Source organism: Gossypium arboreum, chromosome 12, assembly GCF_025698485.1.
Source record: "Gossypium arboreum isolate Shixiya-1 chromosome 12, ASM2569848v2, whole genome shotgun sequence".
NCBI classification, from domain to species: Eukaryota; Viridiplantae; Streptophyta; class Magnoliopsida; order Malvales; family Malvaceae; genus Gossypium; species Gossypium arboreum.
Genome location: NC_069081.1, coordinates 78,209,615 through 78,226,514, shown reverse-complemented (window position 1 = coordinate 78,226,514; position 16,900 = coordinate 78,209,615). Strand labels below are relative to the sequence as shown.

The window sequence follows — 16,900 nt, the reverse complement described above, 5'->3', positions numbered from 1 at the left end:
AAATCAACTTCTCGTTCTACCATGAATCTGTTATACCTACAAACGGAGAAAACAAATCGTACGTTGAGAAAATACGCTCAATGGTATTTCTATGATTCAAGCCAAAACAATATGAAATTTAAAGCATATGCATACATCCAATCCAATTGCAATTCATAGCATTATAAGTTCAAAATCATGAAATTGGACCTTAACTACTATTATTTATGCTAGGTACATGCCAACTCAAACTTAGCATTGAAAGAACAATATAAACATGTTAAGCTAAGAAGTTAGACTCGAATGATGCTAATCTACTCGATTTTACAAGACCTAATCGTCACCTATACGTAGAAATAAACAAATTCGCACCTGCGAATTAGCTTAATGGTGCTAACATAATTTGAAACAATGTATAAGAAAATCATGTCACACCCCAAGTCTGATAGATCTAAGATTTTGGCATTTAGAGGGAAAATAATTTGTTTGGCAAAATGTAATTTGCCCATATGTTTCTTTTGGAGCATATGTGTGGGCGTATGGTATCCACCGTATAAGTAAGTGAAGATTTCAAATTATTCTACTAGTTAAAGAGAAATACTTAGTTAAGTGAAAAGGTAATTATGGCATGAGTTAACACCAAAAGTATAGTACACATTGTTTCTCTGAAGTACTGTGCTAGTTAGGTTGTAAAGTAACATGGTTAGAAGCCAACTGGATAGACTAGTTTGATATTTATAATGTAAGATTCTCATTTGTGTTTCTTTAGAAAAATTTAGGCCATTAAGAAGGACAAATTCTAAAGTTGTGACACTTGTTAAGTTCCACTAAGTAAAATAGATCATATCTATGTGTGAGAAGGGTTTTGAAGAAGGTTCTTCTTCTTTCTTCAATTCTACTTTCTAATTCTTTTTCTTAAGTCCAATGGTATATTTTCCTCATTAAGCTGGAAGTTAATGATTCTTGGTTTAATCAGTTATCATTCCATCTTTGGGTAAGTATTACAGCTATACATGTTAGATGTTTTGAAAGAGTGAGTTTGTATGTGGTATATGAATAGTAAGTTGTAAGTGTAAGGCTTTGCATGAAGGTTACTAGAGTTTGAGATAATAGTAAATTATATGTAAATGAGTTTTAATGGTGATCCCATGTTCTGTAAACAATTATTGCTGCTGGTTCAAGAAGGATGTCTAAGTCTGGAGCTTAAAACTGTAGTAAATGAGTTTAAGGTGAGTCTTTACCCTGACTCTCTCTCTTATATAAACTTTTCAAGTAGAAGAAAATATATATAGAAGATGATGATATCTATAATAATCAGTAAATGTACAAGTATTTTAAAGAGGAGATAAGTGCTATGGTGATATGTAATAAGATTTGTTGAAAGGAATGTTGATTGTTAAATATGCAAGTAAAGTTTAAGATATGAAAAGTATGAGCCAGTCTGGAATGCAAATAAATCTAGGTAAGAAAATGATGAGAAATGTCCCTCTGTGAAGCCTCTGGTAGGGTAGTTATATTGCTAACCAGATTGGTAGATCACGATATGAAAATAATTGTAAGATCATGAGGTTGAGACCCATGGCATATTGATATGATTTGGAAATACTCATGGTGAAGCGTCCAGTAAGATGAAAAATGGACTGGCAGATCATGATACATAAATGTGTGTAAGACCATGTGGTTAAGACCCATGGTAAGATATGTTTGTATGAATGTTATGGTGTAGCCTTCGATGATTTGTAAACCGAATAGGCAGGTCATGATACATGAACTTATGTATAAGTCCATGAGAGAGAAATCCATGGCACCTTCTGTGAAAGTCTATTGGGATAGTAAACATGTGATTCTAGATGATACCCTTATGGCATATTCTGTTTGGCCCTTGCGGCTTATTCCGATAAATATGTCTGGTAAAATATACTTATCTGCCTTTATGGTAAGTCTGAGTAAATCCTGAATGTTCTGTAATAAGTATTGCTCAGATAAAGATATGATATGTCTGAGGTTATTTTGATGGAATAAGATCTGTAAAGTAATTGGATAAGTTTTTAATGAAGTTCTTGAAGAGAAGTGTGTATCTATATGCTAAGAAAGGTATTCGTCATGATAATCTATTAGAGTTGAATATAGGTGTATTAGCAGTTGAGAGACATAAGAAATTGTTTATTTGAATTCGTCTGTGTTGTATAGTGCTGAAATATGAGTATTTGGTATTGTAACGGGATTTTTTTGCTAGTGTACACAGTCGTTCAAGTAATAAGTAAATAAAATGAGTTATTGTCTCCACAATGACTGTTTATATTAATCAATTATCTGCAAAATTATAAGTGAACAATTTGGTGATAAAAACACAATAATTTGAGTGATGATGATTAAACTAAATTAATTTAACTAAATGCAAGATTGATCCCTAATGCAATTTTAAACTAAGTATGCAAAATTATCAAAACGTATGAATGAATTTTAGCAATAGAAACAAAACTTCAATAATAAATAACATGTATAGGCTAGGATAATTACATTAATCAAATCAATTCATTTCCATAATACTTAATAGTGTTCAAAAAACATTTCATGGCAACTCGATCTTTCATGAGTTTGGAAATGAAATTAAGTCCTTTTGGAATCTTTTACTTAGTGAAATATGCATTTTACTAATCATATTAAACTAAGGGTTTCTTAGTATTTATGTGAGGTAAAAGGGACAGATTAAGTTTGAAACAATTTAATCACATAAACTTAAAAACTATGCAAGATAATAGAGCTAATTAAAGTTATTATGAGCTTACAATTTATAAGGTTTAATGATCTAAATTAAGCAAGCACTTTTCAATTATTGTATCTACTAGCCATCGTCTGGTTAGGATCGCTCAGCTAATCTGAATGTATCCAATCATGTATGAATGAAATACATCTTGATTTTAATTGAAAACATGATCGATTGAGACACAAACACTTTAAGCATGATTCAAACAAATATTATTGAATTAACGCAATCATCCTAGCTAAACATAATTAAGCTATCATTGTTGCTGAAAAAAACCATAAAACACATTACAAACATGATTAAATTAAACAACTAGTAAGGAAAGAGTAAACTTTATTTCAATGCAGCAGCCTTTCGAATTTGGATTAAAAGTGTTCCTCCGATCCATTTATTGCTCTTTTGCTAATGGTTCCTCAAGGTGGCTGGCCAAGAGGTGATATTTTCAAGGCATTTTTTTTTTGCTTAAATGGAATAGAAAATGGAATGGCTATGCATGGGGAAAAGAGAGCAAGAGAGGGAATGAGAGAATGAATGATGTTTGTGAAAATGAAATATGAGGGATGATTTGAGAGGTGAGAGTAGTGTGGTATTTATAGGTGAGGTTAAGGGTGAAGTTTACTAAAAATAGGGATTGAAATCCCTCCATCTTCTCTATTGCTTGGTCGACCACAATATGTGGAAAGGGTGGTAATTTGGTTTATTTTGAGCACAAAATCATGCTATAATTAGGCATAAAGTGTACGGTTTTCAAGGAAATCTTCCAAGGCTCTTTTCTGATTAAATTGCATTTGAAAATACCTCCAATAAAATATCCCAAAGCTGATTTTTGGGCAGCCATATGCTTGTGCCGAAATTGAGCTTGACTCCCCCTTGTTGGACAGTTCCATGATCCAATAAATAACCAGACATGTCCACTTTGTAACAACATTTTTGCTCAGTAAAATTAACATTCTTATGACCTAATTTTGCATGTTTTTCCCATCCTAGTAATGTGGATGTGTTCATGTCCATGCAACATCATGATAATCTCATCTTCCATGGACTCACTGCATAATAAAAATTAACATATTAATAATTATCATGAAAATAATATAATTTATGCACAAAAATCTTATAATAAAGCATAATTTCCAATACTTTGTAAATTCATGTCCAATATTAACATTTAAACAAAATCCACTTAATTTATTAACAATTACTCAAGATTAATATAATTATTAAGTCAAAATGTGGTAAAAACCGCTAGAAAAATCCTATATAATTTCGAGGTTACAGGTATACGCCATATTTGAACAGTATCATGCCTGTTTTTGGAATCTTATGGAAATCGAGTCATTGTATTTTTTGAGTATTTGGGGTTCTGTAATAAAGTTGTATGAAATTCATTTGGATGATTTGTATAGTACATTATCAATGTGAGTTTGTATGATATCGAGCCAGAGTATGATTTGATTAGTAAATTGATGGTATGCAAATCAAAGTGAGTACCTGCCAAACATGTATGTATTCGCTAGCGATTAGCATTAGTGAACAATTTTTTTGGAATGAATGTATGTGCGAATAGTTGGTCTATATAAAGTGGGCTCTGAAGGAATATTTTTTTGAATGGTACATTGGTAAGTTAAGAGTATGAAAGTTGGCGTGTAAGTGTATGTCAAAACTATAAAATGTCCATCCGAAATGGAAGTAATTGGTTCAGAAGGGTAGTTAGCGACAAATGTTCTTCAAATAAGATAAAGTATCCACCAAGGTATTTTTTTTTTGTAATAAATCTCACTAAGTTCTCTTGAACTTACAAGATGTGTACTTGTTTTTAGGTGTGACAGTTGTTTGAAAGTGCTAGGAGGGATAGGGCAAGACCGTGCCAAGGTAGTAGCAAAGTGGGTTATTATGCATACAGTGAGATAATGGCATAGTTTAGGGTTACGGTCTAAGAGTCTGTCTTAGCAAACTTTTATACTGTAATGAGTTGTAACAAGACTATTGTAATATTTTATTTTATTTTAAATATTTTCCTTTGTTCCTAGATATTCAGTTTTTCAATTACAATAATAAGTAAATTGTTTTTCATTCAAGAGTTTATGTAAACTATTTCGATATTTTGTTAAGTATTTTATGTTGTAACACTTGAGATTTGAACTCGGTGAATCAGGTCGAGTTGAGGGCGTTACAAATCAAGTATATTTTCTTATAGATTCTTTTGCAATAAATTTGTCATGATTTTAACGGAATTAGAATTGGATTGAGAAAATTATTTAATTGAGAAATTAACTAATTTAAATTAATTGAGAAAATAATATTTAATTTGAGAAATAGAAAAAAAAAAGCATGTACTGAGTTGGAATAAATTATAAAGTGCTAGGTTAAAGTCTAAGAAACATCTAGGGTTGCTACCCCTTTCCCTAAATAATAGCGAGTTGGAGATTTTTTCAATCAAAATAATATTATTTGTATTCTACCAATTCAATCAGGATTCTACCAACTCTTCCTATAAATAGATAGCACTAGTAGGCTTCAAATCATTCCAACTGAAAGAGAAAAACACAAGTTTCTTTGAAGTTTTTAATATTGCTACTTTGGTAAAAAATAGTGGAAAATAATTTTTTTAAGAATAAATTCTATTTTATGGGAATTGCAATTCTACGAGTTTCTATTTAGAGAGATTTACTTTTCTACTGAAAGTAAAGAAAATATTTTTGGTTCTATATTTGATTCAATTTGTTTGAATCCACACTCGTAGCAGTTCGTGGTATGAGAATAGCGGAGATGATTGTTTCGTTGAAAGCAGGGAATGACAATGATCTGCCTATCTGAAAGAACATGTACGAATTTCGTCTAGGGTTTTGTAACGCTCGTGTTTGTGTGAGTGTACACAGTCGTTATCAAGTAATAAGTAAGTAAAAGAGTTATTGTCTCGATAGGGACTGTATATAGTTAATCAATGTTTTGCAAAATTAATGTTTAACAATTTGGTGAGAAAACACAATAATTTTGAGTATTGGATGTAAAAATAAATAACTAGATGCAAAATTAACCTAAATGCAAATTAACCTAAGTGTGATGGATAATTAAAATGGATGAGATAGATTTAGCAACACATTTGCAAGCTTTAACAACAATAATATGAATAGACTAGAATAATTACAACAATTGACTTGGTTCATTTTCATCATGTTCACAATGTTCTAGAAAATATTCCATGGCAACTCGATCTTTCATGAACTTTTTGAAACTAGTATTAAGTTCTTTTGGAATCTTTTACTTAGAAAAACATGCATACTACCATGATCATATTTAACTAAGGGTTTCTTAGAGTTTATGTGAAGTAACAAGGACGAATTAGGTTTGAAACAATTTACTCACACAAATCTAAAAGTTATGCAAGGTAATACAGCTCTTTCTCGTTATTACGAACCTTTAATTTAATCGGGCTAAGACCTAAATTAAGCATGCACCTTTCAATTATTGCTTCCATTAATCGTCATCTAGCTAGGATTGATCATCTAATTTTAATAGATTCAATCACATTTTAATGAATGAAATACATGCATGATTTTAATTGAAAGCTTGATTGGTTGAGGCACAGAGCATCATGAATACAAATAAAATGAACTTAATCAACTTAATGTAATCATTCTAGCTAAAAAAAAAAGTTATCATTGTTAATAAAAAAACAACAAAGCAAATTGCAAACATGTTGAATAATGATAAAGATTAAAGAAGAAGAAACTCTAAAATAATTTTGGCAATCTTTCGAAAATTGATCACAGGGCTTCATTCAATCCTTGTAATTGCTCATTCGCAAGATGCTCCTCAAGGTAGCTAGCTAAGAGAGAATTTTCTCAAGGAATTTCTAGTTAAATAGAGGGGGAAATGAATGGTTTATGCATGAGAGGGAAAGGAAAGATGTGAAGTGAGGGATTGAGGGATTATTGAATGATGAAGGATAAATGAATGTAAAGTAAATGTTGGTATTTATAGTAGAGGGATGGCTAAGAAGTTTACTAAAGATAGCTTGAATATCCCTAAGGTTTCTCCTTTGCTTGGCCAGCCATGAATTGTGGAGAGGGGAGGTTGTTGGTTTCTTGATTCACGCTTGATTCTTAGGTGATTGTTTGAGTTGATTTTTAATTGTTTTACAAGTGTAAGGACCTTTGAATAAATCTTTGAAAAGCTGATTTTGGTCTGCTCATGTGCCCTTGCCTCTGTATTTTCGAAAGTGTAGGGAGTCAGAATATCAATTTGGTATCGATTCCTTGGCCCAAGTATTGATACTCATGGTGTAATTATCGATACCTTGCAAAAGGTACCAATATTTTTTGATGTTTTGAAATTTAGCTAGAAACAGATTTCTTGTTTGGTATCGATTTTCCAGGTGGTATTGATACCACTTAAAGGAAATATCGATACCATAAAGGCGGTATCGATACCTACATAACATTTTTGAAAAAAATTGCTAAGTGGTCCCAATACTTGAGATATGTATATTCTATGTTTGTTTGTCGTATGTTAGTATGATTAAACGCTAAACTAAGATTGCATGACTTGATATTATCATTAATGCTAGAATAATTAAAGAAAAACGAAACTATATGTATTTCAACTATGATAATTACAATGAAATTGACGTGAGACAGTGGTGTGGCATCTTGTTATTTGGCCTGGAGTCCAGGCAGGGTATGGGGTGTTACAAAGACCTTAGGGTTTACTTCTAAGCCTATTAGCTAATTGTTGTAACAACCCAATTTCAGTGAAATCGGAACAGTGGTTTTAGGACTACAAATTCGATCCAAAAATAAAATTTATTTTTATTTTATTTTATGGTCCGTGTTATGTTAGAAGTGTCACATAAAAATTTTGATAAGAAAAATTTACTGATTATGTGTTTAATTACGAGAAGGACTAAATTGCATAAAATGAAAAAGTTGAATTCTAGTAGCTATAAGGATTAAATAACTATGGAATTCAAAATTAGAGGTCCTTATATGGTAATTAGACCATTAAAGAAAAGTATGTAGATATTTTAGTGACTCATCCATGGAAAAATTAGAAAAGAGTAGGGACTAAATTGGAAATCACAAAAATTAAAAGATGATAATTAATTAAAAAGAAATCATCATCTTATTTTCATATCTTCTTCCCTAAAATTTTTATGGAAACCCTAGGAGAGAGGAAGAAAACTTTTCAAGCTTAAAAAGGTATGATATCAAGTCCCGTTTTTAGTAATTTTTATATTTTTGGAATCGGGATAGTCTAATCTATCTATTTAGAGGATTAATTTGAAAATTTATCAAGGTATGAAATTTGGGTCATGGATGAATATGCTAAAAATTAGAAATTTATGGTATAAAATGAAAGGTTGTTGATAGATAAACAACTTTTACAAAGTAATTTTTGATGAAAACATGATTTAGGGACTAAAATATAAGGTTGTGAAATTTGATGAAAAATTCTTCATTTTTATGAATACATGTGCTGTAAATTTTATATAGGGATTTTGGTTAGGTTTGGAATAGGGAGTAAATTGCACAAGTTTCATTTTTCGAGCCTAAGGATGAAATTGGAATTTATGGAAAAGTTAGGGGCAAAATGGTAATTTTTCCTAGAACGTAAATTGAGTCCAAATGAGTATGAAATATGAGAAATTGATGATTAAAGCTATTTATTTAGATCTGGATAACACAAATTCGAGATTAGATGGAGAAAAAAAAAAGGTTTCGGATTAGTAGATTACTTACGCGAACAAGTGTCGAGGTAAGTTCGTGTAACTTAATCGAGCATGTAATTATGTTAAATTAAATGATGTGATTGTATGAAATGTGATTATCATTTATGTGAATTACTTGTATATTATAATAGGAGAAATTAATACATGCTTGAAAATGGTGAAATAGGGTTATGTCCCGATTGAATATTAAATTCCGATGAACATATGTGCTTTCCCGAGATGGATGAGATCTTACATTTGTTGCTGACGAATTTAGCTCGAATGATTAATCCTATTGACCTCATTATAGAAAGGATTTAGCCAGGATGGGTAATCCTGATATAATACCTCTTGAATATACGTTATGATTAGGGTTTAGCCTGGACTGGTAATCCTAATTGAGCTCTTTTGAATATACGCTATATAAAGGATTTAGCCTGGACTGGTAATCTTGTTATACGATATGTGGCTCGAGAGTGTATTCTTTGATTAAGTACCCTAATGGGTGCCCTTGAATAAGAAATTGAAGGATTATTGAATCATACACCTCGAGTGTACTACTTGAGCATCCATCGGAATTTCAATTATTCAACGAACATAAAACTCTTGAGATGGTATGAGAATTATGAGATGAAATGATAATGACTTGAAAGTATATTGCATGATAAGCTCATTTACCCTTACCTGATGTATGTGTAAACTTTGTGACTAACATGTTTGAGTGGATGTATGTGCTTAGGCAATTTTGCCAAATGGATGGAAAACATGTTGTTGTATGCTTAGATTTAATAAACGAGATTGGTAAGTTTAGTTTCTGTTATACGGACTTACTAAGCATGTAATGCTTACTTTGTTTTATTTTCCCTATTTTATAGTGCTCAGAAGCTCCCGAAGGTTGGAGATCATAGGAGCATCGACACATTATCTACTAGCTATTTTGGGTATACATAGTAAAATCATTTTGGTATAATGGCATGTATAGGACAACTTGACCATTAGAGGCTTGATAATGATATTTGTAATCTAGCCATTGGAATGGCTAGTAATGGCTGTTTTGATATACTTGTAATGTTATGCTACGGTAGCTAAATATATGTTAAGTAGTTGATCAAATTATGTCTAACATATGTAATATACCAAGGTAAGATTATAAATATGTATGCAAGCAATGATATGCCTTGTTGAATGATGAAATTTGTTTAATTTGAATGCTTGGAATGGTTGGTATTGGATGTGTGTTTCAAGTGCAGGTCATGGGTGTGATTTTGGGTGAGAAATGAAGCTAGAAATGGCTTTATTTTGTCTACACGGGCAGACACATGGGCATGTGTCTAGACCATGTGTGACACACGGTCGGGTACATGGACGTGTAGTTAGGCTGTGTGTCCCCTTTACCTTAATTTTGAGAAACTGAATGCTCAGAATTGAGCATATAGGCAGAGACATGGGTGTGTGTCTCAGCCGTTTGTGCTACACGGCCTAGAACACGAGCGTGTGTCTTGGCCGTGTGAAACCTACACCTAAGTTCGAAAGAATTTAATTAACCACACAGCCTAGCACATGGGCGTGTCGCATGGCCGTGTGCACAAGTTAGAGAGTTACACGGGTTCGAACACGCTTGTAGCATGGACGTGTCCTGGGGTCACACGGGCATGTGAGCCCTGCACTTTGGAAAATTTTTGTAATTTTGCGGAAAATTCTTAGAGTCTCCAATTAAGTCCCGACTCCATTCTAGTGCCTATATTGGCCTCGAGGGTCCAATTAAGGGGTGTTTTGAATGATCTGAGTTAATGAATACTAGTTTACATAAATTATTTGTAAACGTTTCTGAATGTTCCGGTAATGCTCCGTAACCCTGTCCTGGTGACGGGTATGGGTTAAGGGTGTTACAGTTGTCCCACTTAATTTTCTAGATTCTCTAATGTTGTTGTTTGGCCTTAAATCAAGGCATCATTTTTAGCAATGCATGCCTTCAACAAATTCTCCAAATTATTGGAAGGTTCAACTTACGGTGGTTTTTTAACTTGTTGATTGAAACCAAGAGGTTGATTTGATCTGTTCTACATGTAATTGTTGTTTGATCTAACTCATTGGTTACTCCAAAAGAAGTTTGGACGTTTTCGCCACGAAAGATTATAGAAGTTGGATTGTAGTCCTTGTCCACTTCATTTTGGTGTTGATTCCCTACATAGTAAACAAACTCAGGATTTGATGGATAATTCTTGAAAGAATGACCGTCCCCACAATATACACATGAAATAACATCAAAGTAACTCAATGGCTAAGCTGCAACATGATTTAAACCATTAGTAGTAAATTGTTTCAACATTGAAAAGATAGAAGATACTTGAGTTGAAAGTGAAGTAAAGGCATCTACTTCATGCACTCCTGCTACTCATCTTCCTGAAGCTGCTCAATTTGTCAGCCATTGGTAGTTTTTACTGACTATTCTCTCGATGATTTTGTAAGTCTCATTATAAGACTTGAATAAGAGAGCACCATTTGCAGAAGCATCTACCACCAACCTTGTGTGTGTGTTGAGACCATTATAAAATGTTTCCAACTAGATGCAACGCAAAATCCCATGGTGAGGGCATTTATGTAGTAGCTTTTTGAATCTTTCCCATGCCTCATATAGTGACTCATCATCCATCTACTGAAAAGTGGTGATCTTATTTCGCAACTTAGCATTTTTGCTAGGGGAAAATACTTTACCAGAAATCGTTCCGTTAATTCTTGCCAAGTAGAAATTGAGTTGAGTAGCAATGAATTAAGCCATGCTTGTGCTCGATCTAACAACAAGTATGGAAACAACTTCAAACTTAGTGTGTCTTAAGTTACACCAGCTATCTTGAAGGAATTGCACACCTTCATAAACAATCGATGGTGAATATGTGGATCTTCTATGGGCATTCCACTGAATTAGCCTATTGTTTAAAGTATCTGAAACATCACAGGCTTCAATTCAAACTACGGTTCCTCGATCTCTAGTCTCCTAATTCCTGGATTTAACTCATTAAAAAGTGGCACAACATACTGCCTTATAGCACGATCCCTATCATCAGCAATAAGGATTGGATTACGAACATTAGCGGCTCATTCCCTTGAACATGATTTTGATTCTCAAGGTCTATTTCTCCGGCTTATCTCTAGGCTAATTTTTCTCGTCTTCTTTGTGTAAATGCCCACTCGATTTCAGGGTCTACAGGGAGTAAATTGATGTTTCGATCTATGCTCATGAAGACTTGTGTAACGCCCCCACGCCCGAGACCGTCGCCGGAGTCGAGTATGAGGTGTTACTAAGCTTAGTTTAACATATTTAGAACTTTGGATTATTTATTTCTACATTCACAGCTTTTAAGCTACTTGCCTCACAGTCACAAGAAAAATCATATCTCGAGTTACGAAACTCGAAATCAAGATCCGTAAATTTTTCCTGAATCTAGACTCATATACCTATCTACTAATTTTTTTCTAGAATTTTTGGTTGGGCCAATTAGTACAGTTTATTAGTTAAAGTTACCCCTGTTTCAGGACTTGACTGGTCTGACCTCTGTTTACTACGAACCATATTTCTCTCTGTACAATATTCATATGACTATTAGGTTTATTTCTCCTCAAACTAGACTCAATAAGGATTCTGAGAATATAAAATACAACACCTAATTATATCTTTACAATTTATGGTGAATTTCTAAAGTTGGAACAGGGGATTCAGAAACTGCTACGACCCTGTTTCACTAAAATTCAAATATCTTGTAACATATAATTCCTTTACCTGTTTCATTTGTTTCATGTGAAACTAGACATAATAAGCTTCAATTTGATATGTAGTCCATCACCAAGTTAAATTTCTATGATTTTTAGTAAATTTTTAAACTCACGTCAGTGTTGCTGCAGTATTCTGTTTATGGCAAATTTCATCCCTTATATGAGTTTTTATGCACTAAGTATCTTAATAATTTTCCTTAACATCAAATATAATCTAAACTAACTATTTTCATAATTTATCATTATCAAGCATTTCCTCAACCATTCCATCACCATACCATAAGATCATTTACACAAAAAGGTATATTGCTATACATGCCATACTTAAATTTACAAGCCATTTACCAAAAGTCTTCCTGGATAGTGTGATCGAGCCTTCGACCTATCCCGACTCTCGAAATGGCTTGTCCAAAACTACAATGAGTAAGAAGGAGGAGTAAGCATAAATGCTTAGTAAGTTCATATGCAAATAATAAGTAACATAACAAACAGTTATACCAATCAACATTAGCATGTATCACTAAAACACATATCACATTTTTAATCATTTTTCATCATATTATTACCTTATCGTGGTTGTATCAATACTCAACCCGAGGGTTAAATACATACCTGTCCAAAATATCCATTTCACATCACTTACCAATACATCTCTTTACATCTCGAATATTCCTCCATTTGAGTAGAACTTTACCCGTTGAACACATCGAATATAATTCGGATACATGGATAACTTGCACATAAGTGCCATATATGCAATCAAGCAATCATGTAACCCGCCCATAAGCGAACTCGGACTCAACTCAACGAGCTCATGTTCAGATCCATAAGTGAACTCGGACTCAACTCAACGAGTTCGGATGCCTAGTTACATTTCACGAACTCGGACTCAACTCAACGAGTTCGAACATTCGCATCCATAAGTGAACTCGGACTCAACTCAACGAGTTCGGATGCTCAACCATCCTAGTGACATGTCACTTGTATCCTAATCTATTCCTAAGGTTCAAACGGGATTTTCTCGAACACTTATCCTTGCCGTCTTCCGTAGAATGCCAAATCAATACTCAGAATAATTATATTTAACAAGTAGTTCACATAATTTACATATTATTTGAAATTAACCACAAAGCATACATTTCATAATAAAATTCAGCATAACATATAATTAACATCAATAACTTAAAAAACCATTATGCTACATTATTTACACATGAACTTACCTTGGTACCAAAATACAAAGATTTTGCAATTTAGTCCACAATCTTTTCTTTTCCTCGATTGAGGTCGATTCCAAGTCTTTCTTGATCTAAAATAACACATTTAGCTCATTTAATACTCACATTATCAAATTAATCCTTAACTCAAATTTTGGCAAAATTACAATTTTGCCCCTAAACTTTTACATATTTACATTTTTGGCCCTAGGCTCGGGATTAAACTTTATTCCTTATTCTTATGTTTTACAACATGCTGATCACTTTTCTCTTCTATGGCAACATCAAATTCTCACTCTAACATGTACTTGTGACTATTAGGTATTTTTACCGATTAAGCCTTTTTTCTCGTTTTTGCTTAAAATCGAGTAGTACAAGTTGTCTAACATAATTTAAAACTTCATATTCTATCATAAAACATCAAAATACACAAATTTCACCTATGGGTATTTTTCCAAATATAAACCCTAGGTTAAATTATTGCTAACATAAGCTTTATCGAGTTACGGGATCTCAAAACGTAAAATCATTAAAACGGGCTTAGAATCACTTACTATGGAGCTTGGAAGCTTGAAACAAACCCTAGCTATGGAGAACCCTTGAAATTTCTGCCTAATGAAGAAGATGGACAAAATTGGCTTTTAATTTTGTTTTTAATTCATTTTAATAACTAAATGACCAAAATACCCTTACTACTAAACTTTCCAAAATTCCTTCCATGTCCTAAATTTGTCCATGAACTTAAAATTGGTCAAATTGGTATTTAAGACCTCCTCATTAATATTCCAAAACAATTTCATACTAAAAATTTCTAGAATGCAAATTTTGCAACTTATTCGATTTAGTCCCTACTTTCAATTTAAGTACTTTAGGCATAGAATTTCATCACGAAATTTTCACACAATCATGCAATCATATCATAAACCTCAAAATAATTATAAAATAATTATTTCTATATCGGATTTATGGTCACGAAACCACTATTCCGATTAGGTCCTAATTCGGGATATTACAACTTGAAAATAAAAAAATAAAGAATAAAAAATTAATTAAAAATAAAAATAAAAAAATGCAAGAAATAATTTCACAAATAATAATTAAATTAATAGTCTCCGACAACGATGCCAAAAACTTGTAATGCTCGGGTTTGTGCAAGTGTACATAGTCGTTATCAAGTAATAAGTAAGTAAAAGAGTTATCGTCTCCATATGGGCTATATATGTTAATCAATATTTTGCAAAATTAATGTTTTACAATTTGATGAGAAAACACAATAATTTTGAGTGTTTGATGTAAAAATAAATAACTAGATGCAAAATAAACCTAAATGCAAATTAACCTAAGTGTGATGAATAATTAAAATGGATAGATTGATTTAGCAGCAAATTCGCAAGTTTTAACAATAATAACATGAATAGACTAGAATAATTAAAACAATTGACTTGGTTCATTTTTATCATGTTCACAATGTTCTAGAAAATACTCCATGACAACTCGATCTTTCATGATCTTTTTTAAACCACTATTAAGTTCCTTCAGAATATTTTACTTAGAAAAACATGCATACTACCATGATCATATTTAGCTAAGGGTTTCTTAGAGTTTATGTGAAGTAACAGGAACGGTTTAGGTTTAAAACTATTTAACCACACAAATCTAAAAGTTATGCAAGGTAATAGAGCTCTCTCGAGTTATTACGAACCTTTAATTTAATCGGGCTAGGACCTAAATTAACCATGCACCTTTCAATTATTGCGTCCATTAATTGTCATCTGGCTAGGATTGATCATCTAATTCTAATGCATTCAATTGCATTTTAATGAATGAAATACATGTATGATTGATTGAGGCACAGAATATCATGAACACAAATCAATTGAACTTCATCAACTTAATGTAGTCATTCTAGCTAAACAAAATTAATCTATCATTGTTAATGAAAAAACTACAAAGCAAATTGCAAACAAGTTGAACAACGATAAAGATTAAGAAAGAAGAAACTCTGAAATAATTTCGGCAATCCTCTGGAAATTGATCGCAATGGCTTCTTTCGATCTTTGTAAGTTCTCCTTCGCAAGATACTCCTCAAGGTAGCCAACCAAGAGAGAATTTTCTTAAGGAATTGCTAGCTGAATGGAAGGGAAAATGGATGGTTTATGCATAACAGGAAAAGGAAAGATGTGAAGTGGGGGCTTGAGGAATTATTGAATGATGAGGGATAAATGAATGGGAAGTAAAGGGTGGTATTTATAGTAGAGGGAATTAAAGGGTGGTATTTATAGTAGAGGGACGGCTAAGAAGTTCACTAAAGATAGCTTGAATATCCCTTAGGTTTCTCCATTGCTTGACTGACCATGAATTGTGGAGAGGGGAGGTTGTTGGTTGCTTGATTCATGCTTGATTTCATGCATGAATCATGCAAGGGTTGAACGGTTTCTTGGGTGATTTTTAGGAGCTGATTTTTAATTTTTTGACAAGTATAAAGACCTCTGAATAAATCTTCCAAAAGCTGATTTTGGGTTCTTATATGCCCTTGCCGAATTAAGCTTCTTTCCCCTTTGTTTGGACGTTTTGTGACCCAATTACTTGTCAGACTTGGTCTTCAATTAAATCAATTTTAAATGGATCAAAGTGACATTCTCTTGACCCAATTTGCTTGCCTTTGCCATCCAATTAAGATAGAATAAAGCTCATGTCCATGTATAAATAAAATAAGCTTCACAAATTATTAACTCCATGGTCGCACTGGAACAATTAAATAGAAGAAATTATTATGTAGCATTGAATAATTAAATTATGCACAAATTGAATACATGAAAGTATAAAATTGCTTACTTTACAAAATCATGCCCTTTATCTCAATATAAACACAATCCACCCAATTAACTATCAAATATTCGAGATTAACATAATTTTTTAAGTAAAAAGGTGTTATAAACAACTATAAAAACTCCATATAATTTAGAGTTTACAGGTTTATTTCTATAAATATCACAAATCAGGTTAGTTTTTAAAATTTTAATTTTTCGCTGTGCAAAAAAACTATTTTCAAATCATATTTTTTCAACAGGTATAGCCCAACGACTAAGGGTGTGTGAAAAATTTCTAAACCAAAAAAATAAAAGTGAACCAAATCGAAAAAATTAAATTTTTTTGGTTTATTCAGTTTTTCGATTTGATCGATTTTCATGTTCGGTTTAATTGGTTTATTCGTATGGTTTTTGATTTTGACAATGTAAATTGAATAAGCCATAACCTATAAGGCCAAAAGCACATAACCTATTTACATACCCAGATCCAAAATTAAACCTTAAACTCAAATACCTATTAAAATATAGCACTCTTAAAAGCCTAAACCAATTAAAATTTAAAACCCAATACCCATTAATATTTAATGATAATTTGAATTTTATGATATTTATTTTATTTTTATTATTTAATATATAAAAACCTAAATTG

General features: G+C 32.3%; 1 non-coding gene across 1 annotated transcript; it reads left to right on the top strand.

Moving 5' to 3' along the window:
- The first annotated feature begins 11,032 nt into the window (after nt 1–11,032).
- Nucleotides 11,033–11,139, top strand: LOC128286309 (small nucleolar RNA R71). The gene has a single exon (XR_008276852.1). It is a non-coding gene; the product is annotated as a small nucleolar RNA R71 (small nucleolar RNA).
- Nucleotides 11,140–16,900: the final 5,761 nt, after the last annotated feature.